Consider the following 12,965-nt stretch of genomic DNA (forward strand, 5'->3'; position numbering starts at 1 on the left):
ACAAAGACAGAGAGAAATAGAGATGGAGAGAAAATGACAGAAACAGGGAGAAATAGAGAAAGAGAAAAACACAAAGAAATTGTCTATTTCTCTCTGTCTTTGTCTAAGACAAAAAAAGACAAAGAGAAATAGAGAAATAGACAAAGACAGAGAAATAGAAAGAAACAGAGAAAAACACAGAGAAACAGACAAAGAGAGAGAAATAGACAGAGCCAGAGAGAAATAGACAGAGAGAAATAGAAAGGAAGTGAAATAGAGAGTGAAATAGACACAAAGACATACAGAGAAACAGGGTTAGAGAAAAATAGAAATCAAAACAGAAAAACAGAGAAACAGCATGAGAGAGAAAGAGTGAAACAGAGTGAAAGCAAAAGACAGACTGAAACAGAGTGAAAGCAAAACAGACAGAAAAAGAGAGTTAAAGAGAAAGAGAAACAGAAAAACATCTAGAAATAGAATAACAGAGAAAAATTAAGAGTTAAGAGAGAAAGAAGCAGAATTAGACAGAAAAGGAAATAGCATGAAGGTGTAGAGAGGAAAATAGACTTACCTTGAGGTAGGAAATAGAATAAATGACTCTGACACCAAATAAAGACAGGAGCCAAATGGGGGAGAGGGGGGCACGGGGTATCTTTATTGGGGGGGCAGGGGGGCATCTTTATTAGGGTATATTCAGCTTTTATTGCATGAATGGGTTTCTTTACACTTTAGCAAAACATACAGAAACAACAGATACAAATGCAAATACAGATACAGTCCATAGGCACACCTATAAAATTACAATTTACATACAGAGCAATACATTGAAATACAGCAGCAAATGCCAATACAGAACAATACAAGGCAATACAAGCCAAATGACTATTAACACAATAGAACCATTTTTCAAAATCTGAAACACTCATTATATCTTGTTTTATTGTTACAGGAAACCCAAAACAAAAGCAGCACACATAAAACATAACAATCGTCCACCGCACACACCTCCTTCAGCATGCGCACCGTGCACCCTCTCTCGCCTCTCAATCCCCTACAGTCAGCACACACTCACACCGCTCCTCGGGAACGTGGTTCCCGGGAGCCCTGAAAAAATCAGCCTGCCTGACGAAAACCCCGGTCCCTAGGCCGTCGGCGCCCAAACTTTGGCGATGAACGTCGCCTCGCAGACCGGCCGGGACCGAGGAAAAAAAAACCCAGCCGGGGGGAAAAAAAAAAAAAACCCCCCGGCTGGGGATTTTTTATTCTAAATTTAAAATGTGTTGAAAAACCTGGAAGGCAAAAGTCACACACACAAGGTTAGAACCAGTCAACATGCACACAAACCCACCCTCTCTCACCTCTCAATCCCCTACCATCAGCACACACTCGCACCGCTCCTCGGGAACGTGGTTCCCGGGAGCCCTGAAAAAATCAGCCTGCCTGACGAAAACCCCGGTCCCTAGGCCGTCGGCGCCCAAACTTTGGCGATGAACGTCGCCTCGCAGACCGGCCGGGACCGAGGAAAAAAAAACCCAGCCGGGGGGAAAAAAAAAAAAAACCCCCCGGCTGGGGATTTTTTATTCTAAATTTAAAATGTGTTGAAAAACCTGGAAGGCAAAAGTCACACACACAAGGTTAGAACCAGTCAGCACACACACTCGCACAGGCAAACCCAAGCAGACAGACAAGTCTCAGACATACACAGTCACTCTTCAGCTTACCCAGTAGATTCCAAGAGACTCCGTAGCATCAGCAACCACAGAGAGACTAATCCTGCCCAGAGACCTGCAAGACAATGACAGGTGGTCAACAAGTGGTTACCTGACAGCTAGGCATCATCCCCCCTCAGGGCCCATACCTTCTCTACCCAAAACTCCACAGAAAAAAGATGAACTGCAAAGCCCTACAACTCTTCTACCTAACTGTGACTGTGCCAGGGCAGGGCAGCTCAAGCATAAGTCATACAGTAGGATACAGCAACATCATGACTTAGAGTGCAATACAAGCACAGTGACTTTGAGTGCAATACAAGCACAGTGACTTAGAGTGCAATACAAGCACAGTGACTTAGAGTGCAATACAAGCACAGTGACTTAGAGTGCAATACAAACAGTCACTTGCAACGCAGAGTCACTGGCAGTGCAATGCAAACAGAGTCACTTGCAATACAAACAGAGTCACTTGCAGTGCAATACAATACAGAGTCACTTGCAATGCAATACAATACAGAGTCACTTGCAATGCAATACAATACAGAGTCACTTGCAATACAATACAATACAGAGTCACTTGCAATACAATACAATACAGAGTCACTTGCAATACAATACAATACAGAGTCACTTGCAATGCAATACAATACAATACAGAGTCACTTGCAATACAATACAATACAGAGTCACTTGCAATGCAATACAATACAATACAGAGTCACTTGCAATACAATACAATACAATACAGAGTCACTTGCAATACAATACAAACACAGTCACTTGCAATACAATACAGAGTCACTGGCAATGCAATACAATACAGAGTCACTGGCAATGCAATACAATACAGAGTCACTGGCAATGCAATACAATACAGAGTCACTGGCAATGCAATACAAACAGAGTCACTTGCAATACAATACAAACAGAGTCACTTGCAATACAAACAGAGTCACTGGCAGTGCAATACAAACAGAGTCACAGGCAATGCAATACAAACAGAGTCACAGGCAATACAATACAAACAGAGTCACAGGCAATACAATACAAACACAGTCACTTGCAATACAATACAGAGTCACTGGCAATGCAATACAATACAGAGTCACTGGCAATGCAATACAATACAGAGTCACTGGCAATGCAATACAATACAGAGTCACTGGCAATGCAATACAAACAGAGTCACTGGCAATGCAATACAAACAGTCACTTGCAATACAAAACAAACATAGTCACTTGCAATACAAAACAAACATAGTCACTTGCAAGACAAAACAAACATAGTCACTTGCAAGACAAACATAGTCAGTTCCAAGTCAATACAAACAAAACTGCTCACTAGACTAAGTGCCTAAGCTGTTAAGAGGACACTCCAGAAGCTCGGGAAGCCGAGTGAAGAAAGCGATGACTGCCGGGTGACCGTGGCGATGCCTCCGGACGAAAGGCAACCTCGTCGGGTGAAAACGTCCACTAGGCCGCCGAGACTCAAAGACTGCTGACGACGCAAAACACGCTAGAATGCTGAACTGCCCTGCCCGGCAAATGCTCCAGCGAGACCAAGGGGAAACCCTCTCCCATTACTTCAGAGGGACCCATCCCACTAGGGCCCTCTCTTCTAAGCTAATGTGAAATTGCCTCCCACTTCCAAAGTTCTTTCCCCTGCACCCAAACACAAGCCCCAACACTTATCTTTTGGAAGACGAGCGGACAAAATCCATCCTCCGAGGACTTCGGCACTGCCGTATCCAAACTTAGGCTCCGCACCTCCTCTCAATACCTAAGACAACAAAGTACAAACTGTGAAAATTGTGTGACAGGAAACTAATCCCCAGGCTTTCCAAGCACCTCTGCCCCAACTCACCTCAGATACTGATTTGGCTCCACAGTCTACCCAGAGGGTACCTGCAAAAGGAAAAGGTACACATTTAGCATGCTGCAACACACCCCATGCCTATGGATCACCCCTAATGCCTAAAAGCCAACTTACCCGCTTGCCCCTAATCCTTGGCATGTGTAGGACAGTAGCAGCACCTGCAAAGACACAAAGAAAACAGCAGGCTGAGTCACTGAGAAAACACAATCACCACAATCTAACAGAACTCAGTAATACATAAAGCTCAAGCTGATACCCACCAAGCCACTGGCATCCAGGACCAGGAAATCTTGCAAGTGGACCACCTAAAATGAAAGTAAATTAAACAGTGGATGTTAGAGTTACACCAGAAATTGAGACCTGAGCAATGACAGCAGCTTCCATCCACCAGTCAATGCTCACCTAGGCACCTGATCCTGGACTGCCAAGCTCCCGCTTTACCTCCTAAAAATAAAAACAAAAAACAAGGCTGTAGCAGAGTCACAATGTACATCCCCCTGGCAAAACCAAACTGGGACTGACTTAAACTCACACCCACCTGGCCGCTGCCAGCCTGAGCCACGACAACCTCACAAGCAGACCACCTGAAATAAAACAAAAATCAACAGTGGATGGTTAGACTTGAGGCAGAAATGGAGAGCGGAGCAACAACAACAGCTGCTGTCCACCAGTGAATGCTCACCTGGCCCACTTCTCCTGGACTGGCAATATCCTGCATAAGCTCCTAAAAACAAAGACAAAGGTCAGGGCTGTATCAGAGCCACCATTTACACCTCCCCTGCAAAGAGCGACCAGGACTGACCTTCTCGGGGGAACCGACGCCACCCATAGGGGCTGCTCTGCCACAGGGTAAATCCATCTGCATCTGAAAGAAAGTTAGGACAAGAGTCAAAGGGCTGCAGGATAACTTGACAGCTCCACACATCTTGGGTCAATCTACAGATCCCACCTAGAAGCCAATGCACCCTGCATTTCAAATTTGTCCTATTACCCCTACACCCAGCTGTGCGGCAGGGCAGAGCAGCTCCGGGCCAAATACACACCCACACCCGTGACACAAGACGCAACAAACACAGGGACGCGACAGGGAAAGAAAACTCTCGATGAGAGGAATGACCCTGAGGACCGAGAGAACTCGGGAGCAGATGACCGAGGTAAGCTGAAAGGAGAGCTGACCGGACTCAGAGAAACCTGCAGGAAAAAAGATGCTAAGGGGATGACTTATCCCAAGAACCGCAAAGATGAACACTCGAGAATGCTCCGGTCACACTCTGCTACCTAGCTATGCATTCTTACAAGTCCTAATCCACCGGAATGGATGCTGGTGGTGCTCGGCTGTCAGTACAGCTCAGAACAAGACCTGGAAAGACATTGGACTGGATGCTTCTGAAGAGAGATACGATGCCTATGCCTGCCCGAGCTCCCGAGTCGATGGTCCGAGGGCATCGGCACCTGGCCGAGGAACTGAGAGTCCTGAGACGCTAAGAGGGATGCCAGGGTTTTTGGTAGGCCCCTTGAAGGGCTAAGGCAAAAGACATGAAACAAAGAGTGCGCAACAAACGAGGGACACAACAAGCACCGGGACTGCTCTGCCCTGCACACCTCAGTGGAGAGATCAAAAGGGAGACTTTCCCTGTAGGAAGCCTAAGGGGCCGCTTCCTGGACAACCCCAGCTCCAAACCCAACTCAAAAACCACTCCCGGTTGAAAGCCGACCCGGCCCCCCACTTTCGTCCCCTCTGTGGCTCGGAGCCCTCCACTTATCTCTCAGACATCTGGAGATGCAGAGTCCAGGCAGGTGAAAAGGAAGGCTGGCTCTCCCTCAGGGAAATTCCTGCTAACACCAGGCTGCTCACTCTTAATCAGCTGCAATAAAGAAAAGCAAACATCACTGTGTGATCTTAGCAGCACAGCACCCAAACCCCAACAATTCTGCTACTCACCATCTCTTGAGAACGCCCAGGCCCTCAAGCCCGCTGCCTCGGCCGTGCTTGGAGAGTCATGCCATCGTCCTGGGGTAGGCCTGGATTAAGAACACACAGGGGATTTGACAGTGCTGAAACTTGACAGGACCCTCTCTCCTCCCTGCCTCCCCAACTCCTCAGCTGTTATCAAAGCCTACCTGGAAAGCAGCTTCAAACAGAGAAATTGAGGCTTGATCACACAGTCCTGTAATGCTTCTGAAGGGCTCACAAAAAAAGGTGCCCAAGTTCATGATCTCATGGCAGAGGGTACTTCAGCAGAAGAAGAGTGGACCACCTAAAACACAATAATAGAAGCTTAGAGGTGCACCAGAAATTGAGACCTGAGCGATTACAGCCACTTCCATCCACCAGTCAATGCGCACCTAGGCAGCTGGTCCTGGACTGCCAAGATCCCACTTTACCTCCTAAAAATAAAAACAAAAAACAAGGCTGTAACATACTCACAATGTACACCTCCCCAGCAAAACCAAACTGGGACTGACTTAAACTCACACCCACCTGGCCGCTGCCAGCCTGAGCCACGACAACCTCACAAGCAGACCACCTGAAATAAAACAAAAATCAACAGTGGATGGTTAGACTTGAGCCAGAAATTCAGACGGGAGCAATAACAACTGCTTCTGTCCACCGGTCAATGCTCACCTGGCGCACTTCTCCTGGACTGCCAATATCCTGCATAAGCTCCTAAAAACAAAGACAAAGGTCAGGGCTGTATCAGAGCCACCATTTACACCTCCCCTGCAAAGACCGACAGGGACTGACCTTCTCAGGGGAACCGATGAATCCCACAGGGGCTGCTCTGCCACAGGGTTAATCCATCTGCATCTGAAAGAAAGTTAGGACAAGAGTCAAAGGGCTGCAGGATAACTTGACAGCTCCACACATCTTGGGTCAATCTACAGATCCCACCTAGAAGCCAATGCACCCTGCATTTCAAATTTGTCCTATTACCCCTACACCCAGCTGTGCGGCAGGGCAGAGCAGCTCCGGGCCAAATACACACCCACACCCGTGACACAAGACGCAACAAACACAGGGACGCGACAGGGAAAGAAAACTCTCGATGAGAGGAATGACCCTGAGGACCGAGAGAACTCGGGAGCAGATGACCGAGGTAAGCTGAAAGGAGAGCTGACCGGACTCAGAGAAACCTGCAGGAAAAAAGATGCTAAGGGGATGACTTATCCCAAGAACCGCAAAGATGAACACTCGAGAATGCTCCGGTCACACTCTGCTACCTAGCTATGCATTCTTACAAGTCCTAATCCACCGGAATGGATGCTGGTGGTGCTCGGCTGTCAGTACAGCTCAGAACAAGACCTGGAAAGACATTGGACTGGATGCTTCTGAAGAGAGATACGATGCCCATGCCTGCCCAAGCTCCCGAGTCGATGGTCCGAGGGCATTGGCACCTGGCCGAGGAACTGAGAGTCCAGAGAGGCTAAGAGGGATACCAGGGTTTTTGGTAGGCCCCTTGAAGGGCTAAGGCAAAAGACATGAAACAAAGAGTGCGCAACAAACGAGGGACACGACAAGCACCGGGACTGCTCTGCCCTGCACACCTCAGTGGAGAGATCAAAAGGGAGACTTTCCCTGTAGGAAGCCTAAGGGGCCGCTTCTTGGATGGCCCCGTCTCCAAACCCCCGCCCGGTGGAAAGCCGACCCGGCCCCCCACTTTCATCCCCTCCGTGGCTCGGAGCCCTCCACTTATCTCTCAGACATCTGGAGATGCAGAATCCTGGCAGGTGAAAAGGAAGGCCGCCTCTCCCTCAGGGAAATTCCTGCTAACACCAGGTTGCTCTCTCTTAGTCAGCTGCAATAAAGAAAAGCAAACATCACTGTGTGGTCTTAGCACCACATCGCCCAAAACCCAACAATTCTGCTACCCACCTCCTCTTGAGAACGCCTGGGTGCTCGGGCCCGCTGCCTCGGCCGTGCTTGGAGGGTGATGGCATCGTCAGGGGGTAGGTCTGGATTAAGAGCAGACAAGGGATTTGACATTGCTGATACTTGAGAGGACGCTCGCTCCTCCTCTCCTCCCTGCCTCCCCAACTCCTCGGCCGTTATCAAAGACTACCTGGAAAGCAGCTTCAAACGGAGAAATCGAGGCTTGATCACACAGTCCTGTAATGCTTCTGAAGGGCTCCAAAGAGAGGGACCCGGTCCATCACCTCATTGGAGAAGGGACTTCAGCATAATGACAGCAGACTGCCTAAAACAGACAAAAATACAACCTTGGAGTTGCACCAGATATTGAGACCTGAGTGATAACAGCTGCTTCCATCCACCGGACAATGCTCACCTGGGCCACTTCACCTGGACTGCCAATATCCCTCTTTACCTCCTAAAAAAAAAGACAAAAAACAACGCTGTAACACAGTCATCATTTACACTGCCCCGGCAAAGGCAAACTGGGACTGACTTAAGCACACACCCTCTTGGCTGCTGGTACCCACGACCGGGACATTTCACAAGCGGGCCACCTAAAAATAAGAAAACAAACAGCAGATATTAGATTTTCACCAGAAACTGAGACCTAAGCAACAGCAACCGGTTCTGTCCGCAGATCAATGCTCACCTTGCACGCTTCACCTTCACCGCCAACATCCTGCTTTACCTCCTAAAAATAGAGACAAAGAAACAGGCAGTAACAAGGGCACCGATTACACTGCCCCTGCAAAGACAAACTGCAACTGACGTAAGCTGACACCTACCTGGCCACTGGAATCCACAAACAGGACATCTCAAAACCAGACCACCTGAAAAAAAAAAAAAACCCAACAGTGGATGGTTAGAGTTGCACCAGAAATTGACACCGGAGAAATAACAACTGCTTCTGTTCACCGGTCCATGCTCACCTTGCCCGCTTCTTCTGGACTGCCAATATCCTGCATTAGCTCCTAAAAACAAAGACAAAGGTCAGGGCTGTAACAGAGCCACCATTTACACCTCCCCTGCAAAGACCGACTCGGACTGACCTTCTCGGGAGAACCGACTCCACCGATAGGGGCTGCTCTGCCACAGGTTTAATCAGTCTGCATCTGAAAGAAAGTTAGGACAAAAGTCAAAGGGCTGCAGGATAACTTGACAGCTCCACACATCTTGTGTCAATCTACAGATAGAACCTAGAAGCCAATAGACCCTGCACTTCAAATTTGTCCTATTACCCCTACACCCAGCTGTGCTGCAGGGCAGGGCAGAGCAGCGCTGGGCCAAATACACACCCACACCCGTGACACAAGACGCAACAAACGAGGAGACACGACAGGGAAAGAAAAAATCTCGAAGAGAGGAATGACCCTGAGGACCGAGAGAACTCGGGAGGAGATGATCGAGGTAAGACGGATGGAGAGCTGACCGGGCTCAGAGAAACCTGCAGGAAAAAAGACGCTAAGGGGATGACTTATCCCAAGAACTGCAAAGATGGACGCTCGAGAATGCTCCGGTCAGAATCCTCTCCCTAGCTTTGCATCCTTACAAGTCCTAATCCACCGGAATGGATCGTGGTGGTGCTTGGCTGTCAGTACAGCTCAGAACAAGACCTGAAAAGACAGTAAACTGGATGCTTCTGAAAATAAATGCGATTCCCATGCTGGCCTGAGCTCCCGAGTCGATGGTTTGATGGTATCGGCGCCTGGCCGAGGAACTGAGGGACCGGAGATGCTAAAAATGATGCCGGGATTTTGATGGCCCCTTGAAAAGCCACAGAAAATGACATGAAATACGAGACACTCAAAAGACACAGAGTGCACAACAGACAACTGACAGGACATGCACCGGGACTGGACTGCCCTGCACCACAGCATTGGGATCAAAATTAATGCTTCCCCTTGACAGCTAACGGGATCGCTGAGTGGGGCTGGACGACGCTGCGCGCCGGACCGCACGATGCGGACGGGGACCGTTCTGCCTTGCGTGCCCCGTAGTTGCTATTGAAGTATAGCCGTTCCCTTCGGCTGTCCTAAGTGGCCCCTTAAGGGACACCCCTGTCCCCTCTGGTAGCTGTTAAACCGGACCCATAAATTTCTGACACCCCTGTCGTCCTATCTCGAGGCCGTGGCCCCTGACTTATCTTTGAGATGACCGGTAAGGTGAATCCACGTTGGACTGGAAATAAGTCTGTCTCAGAAGGCCCTCCGATCGCCAATTAGCCTCTTAGCTAAGAAAAAGAAAAATTAAAATCGATGCACGAATTTAGCAGCACGTGCGCCGAATCCCGAGGGGGCGGCCGCTCGCCCTCGCCTAAGCGTGCCCGGGTCCTCGAGTCTGTGGCTTCGTCCCGCATCTAAGCCTAGGGCTGTTACAATGTCCGGTACCTGAGTTAGCAGGGGGCAAAACTGTAGGGCAGGTCTGTGAGCAAAACTTAGGTGCTCACATTTACGTATCTTAGGTGCTCTTCTGTGCTATAAGACGCATAAATGCAGCTGCTATTACTGGCAAAAAAGCCTTGGGGGAGGCCCTCAAATGCAGGTCGTTCCTCATTTTGCTGCCTTCAAAACCTGCTAACTCTCAACCGGGTACCCTGAACGTAGTCCTCGCCTTACCGATCGGAAGCCTGGATCTCGGTCGTTGCCTCTGACGTGTACAGTGGCCCTTTTGAGGTGACAAATCTTCTGAAAGAATCTGGAAGATCATGCTGGATGTGACCTATAACTTCAGGAGTACTGCTCCTCCTAAAAGAAAATGAGAACAAACCCAGAAATTACAAAAGCGCCTTTCCTCCCCTGAATGTGCAAACAAAACCCCTGAACTTAAATACTCCCTGTATTTGATAGCATCTTCTTTGTAGTGTCCTCAAAGCTCCTGTTATTTGTAGGTGCCCAAAAACACCTAACAAAAATAAGCTAATAGAGCCTCTTCGCTGAAATGAGAGGAGAGCTCTTACCCTGGCTGATTCCCAGGAGGGAATGAAGCCCCTTGGCAAAAGCTGGGGTTAATATACCCCTGATTGGGCCCGCCCCTCGTTCCCAGAATGCCCGGGAAAAGGGAGGAGGCAACTCCCACGGGGTATAAAAGCTCTCGAAGGAGCTGCAGCTGTTTGGCTCCTCTGACTCAAATGCAAGGTAAGTACAGGGCTCGATAGAGAAAAAAACTCCTTGGGGTAATAATGCTATTTTTCTGTTTTGGCTGTAATGACTTCAGGCTAGAGGGCAAAAATAAAACTTAGTGTTTTAGTAACATAGCAAGATAGTAATTTGGGTAATTTGCTGTTGACGGGGGTAATTATTCCGGGGTGACTGCAATTAGTATTCCACAAGTGACTAAGTAGGATGACAAAGAACAGTAAGATTATGAATGGTGTAAGGCTCATTAGCACCTCTAAGTAAGGATATCAATGTATTAATTACAAATGAGAAAAACAATAAACTCCCAGGTGGTGTTAAGCTTATATATACGCCTGGATTGCTCCCGTCTGAGATAGGTGTTACCGGGGTACCCGTTTGAGTGCAACTGAAGTCCAATTTTAAATCCTTAAAATGCTGAAAAAGGCACGGGTTCCTTCAATTTAAAATTAGCATATGGGCAGTTACCTCTGCTTAAACTGTGACATGGAAAATAAATGCCTTGTGCCCCTTAACTTAATCTCCTAAAATTTTTGGAAAAGAGGAGTTTCCTTCAGTTTAAGTCTCTCCAGGGAGGAGAAAAAAGGGGAGTGTTCCCTAAAATTCAAGCCCTTAAAAAGCAGAGACAGCTAGGCCCCTCTGAACTAGCACCTCCCCACAGGGGTGTGCCCAGGAAACCCTCTGAAGACAGGGGGCATTGTGGGATGAGGTCGAGAAAGGTCCCGCAGATTGTTCGTTCCCCTGCGTGACCCTTCGTCTGCCTGTGAAACGCTGGGGTGCTAGGCTTCCGTTCTGTGGAAGAGAACTGTTCTTCTTGTGGCCGGTGGCCGAGATGGAAGTTCTATCCCCAGAATTCCCTATGTCCTAAGTTTGTAATTATTTAGGAAATTTTTCCCAGACTGTAAGCAATTACCAGAAATATTTACGTAGGAATCCTGACTGAATTGTGTTTCTGTTGAGGTCTTCTACGTGTCCCTTAAGGAGCCAGGGGGGTTGCCAGGTGACTTATGTCTAATCCTGACCGGCCCGGAGCAAACCGGAGTCCTGCTGCCGGTGGCTGGTCCACCCTAAATTACAGTAACATATTAATGTAATTTATAAAAATTCCCTTTACCTACTAAACAAATTTTCCAGGATGATCCAGGGAAGAGATCTGCTCCATCCTTAGTTTGGCAAATGCCAGTTCTCAGATCCATCTAGGCAGAAAAGTACTACAAGTATTTGCTTGGTTTTTACTACATCTAGCTGTATGATGAAAATAGATTAATGGTCATTAGGTAAAACCTTTTCAGAGGGCAAAATATTTCACACAGATCCCATTTTGACAGTATGGCAGTTTTGGGGATTAGGAATCCCATCCATAGAAGACATCAAAGAAATGATACTTTGCAAATTGATATTTAGAAATTGTCTTAGAGATGTTATAACTTAACATTCTAACATTATGAAATAGAATGGTTTTGGCATGTTGAAACTGGGTGATTCTGGTATTCCAGAACCCATCCCGTATTTTGCAATGGAGACTTTGAAACGTACATGTTTAATACTTTGAAACCTGGTGAACACCTATATGAAATCCAGGCAAAGTAATGTTTTGGAATCTAGATGGAGAAAGATGAGGGTTGTAGCAATGTTGCAAGCAGATTGACGGACATCTTATAAAAACGACATGTAACTGCTTTCAAATTAGGGGAGTTACTTTTTCCAATCTAGGGCAGGCAGGATTTTTAGGGTCAGAGGAGAAGTCTCCCTCCAAAAATTAGCAATAGAAGAATATTTCACCCAAACCAAATAAACCGAAACTAGGATGCAGGGAGGGTACATACTACCAACGGACTATAAAAACAGACATCAGGACCCTAAGGGGGTGACTTAACTCTCCCACAAAAGGAACATCCAGTCAAGTCTAAGGCATTCTACATGGAACTAGACTTCTGGAAAATAGAATTCTGAATGCATCAGCATTGTCCCAAGACCCATGCTACTAGAAGCAGAATCCCAGACTGGCCGTGGAGTGCCAATCACCTCCTAAAAACTGAAATCAGGAATGTGATAGGGTGAGTCCAGCTTGCCACAGAAAAGGGCCACCGATCTTGAACAGAGCACTATGCCCAGGAGTGGACTTATGCCATCTACAATTCTAAACATAGCTGCACTTCTCCCAGAGCCAAGCTGCCAGAAGCTGGAACCCTAACTGTCCTTCAAGTGCCAAATGTCTCCTACAACCGAACATTACGAACTTCGAGGAGTGAGTTTATGTTCCATCAGAAGAGAACCACCATTCCTGCACAGAACTCTCAGCCACGGAGTGGGCTGCTAAATGATAAAATTAAGTTCAGCACAGGACATCT

General features: G+C 47.5%; 3 long non-coding RNA genes across 3 annotated transcripts; all 3 read right to left on the reverse strand.

Annotated features, from left to right (window-relative positions):
- Positions 1-5,355: 5,355 nt before the first annotated feature.
- LOC136305044 (uncharacterized) lies at positions 5,356-5,813 on the reverse strand. The gene is made up of 3 exons (XR_010724988.1): positions 5,689-5,813; positions 5,510-5,589; positions 5,356-5,432 (listed from the first exon to the last, which is right to left on the reverse strand). It is a non-coding gene; the product is annotated as an uncharacterized lncRNA (long non-coding RNA).
- A 1,625-nt stretch (positions 5,814-7,438) lies between these two features.
- LOC136305048 (uncharacterized) lies at positions 7,439-8,173 on the reverse strand. The gene is made up of 5 exons (XR_010724992.1): positions 8,130-8,173; positions 7,986-8,034; positions 7,854-7,895; positions 7,629-7,763; positions 7,439-7,521 (listed from the first exon to the last, which is right to left on the reverse strand). It is a non-coding gene; the product is annotated as an uncharacterized lncRNA (long non-coding RNA).
- Positions 8,174-8,264: 91 nt separating this feature from the next.
- LOC136305047 (uncharacterized) lies at positions 8,265-8,594 on the reverse strand. The gene is made up of 3 exons (XR_010724991.1): positions 8,530-8,594; positions 8,410-8,451; positions 8,265-8,310 (listed from the first exon to the last, which is right to left on the reverse strand). It is a non-coding gene; the product is annotated as an uncharacterized lncRNA (long non-coding RNA).
- Between the last annotated feature and the right edge of the window lie 4,371 nt (positions 8,595-12,965).

Source organism: Chamaea fasciata, unplaced genomic scaffold (assembly GCF_029207755.1).
Source record: "Chamaea fasciata isolate MVZ Bird 193981 ecotype frontalis unplaced genomic scaffold, bChaFas1.0.hap1 SCAF_254, whole genome shotgun sequence".
Taxonomy (NCBI): Eukaryota; Metazoa; Chordata; class Aves; order Passeriformes; family Sylviidae; genus Chamaea; species Chamaea fasciata.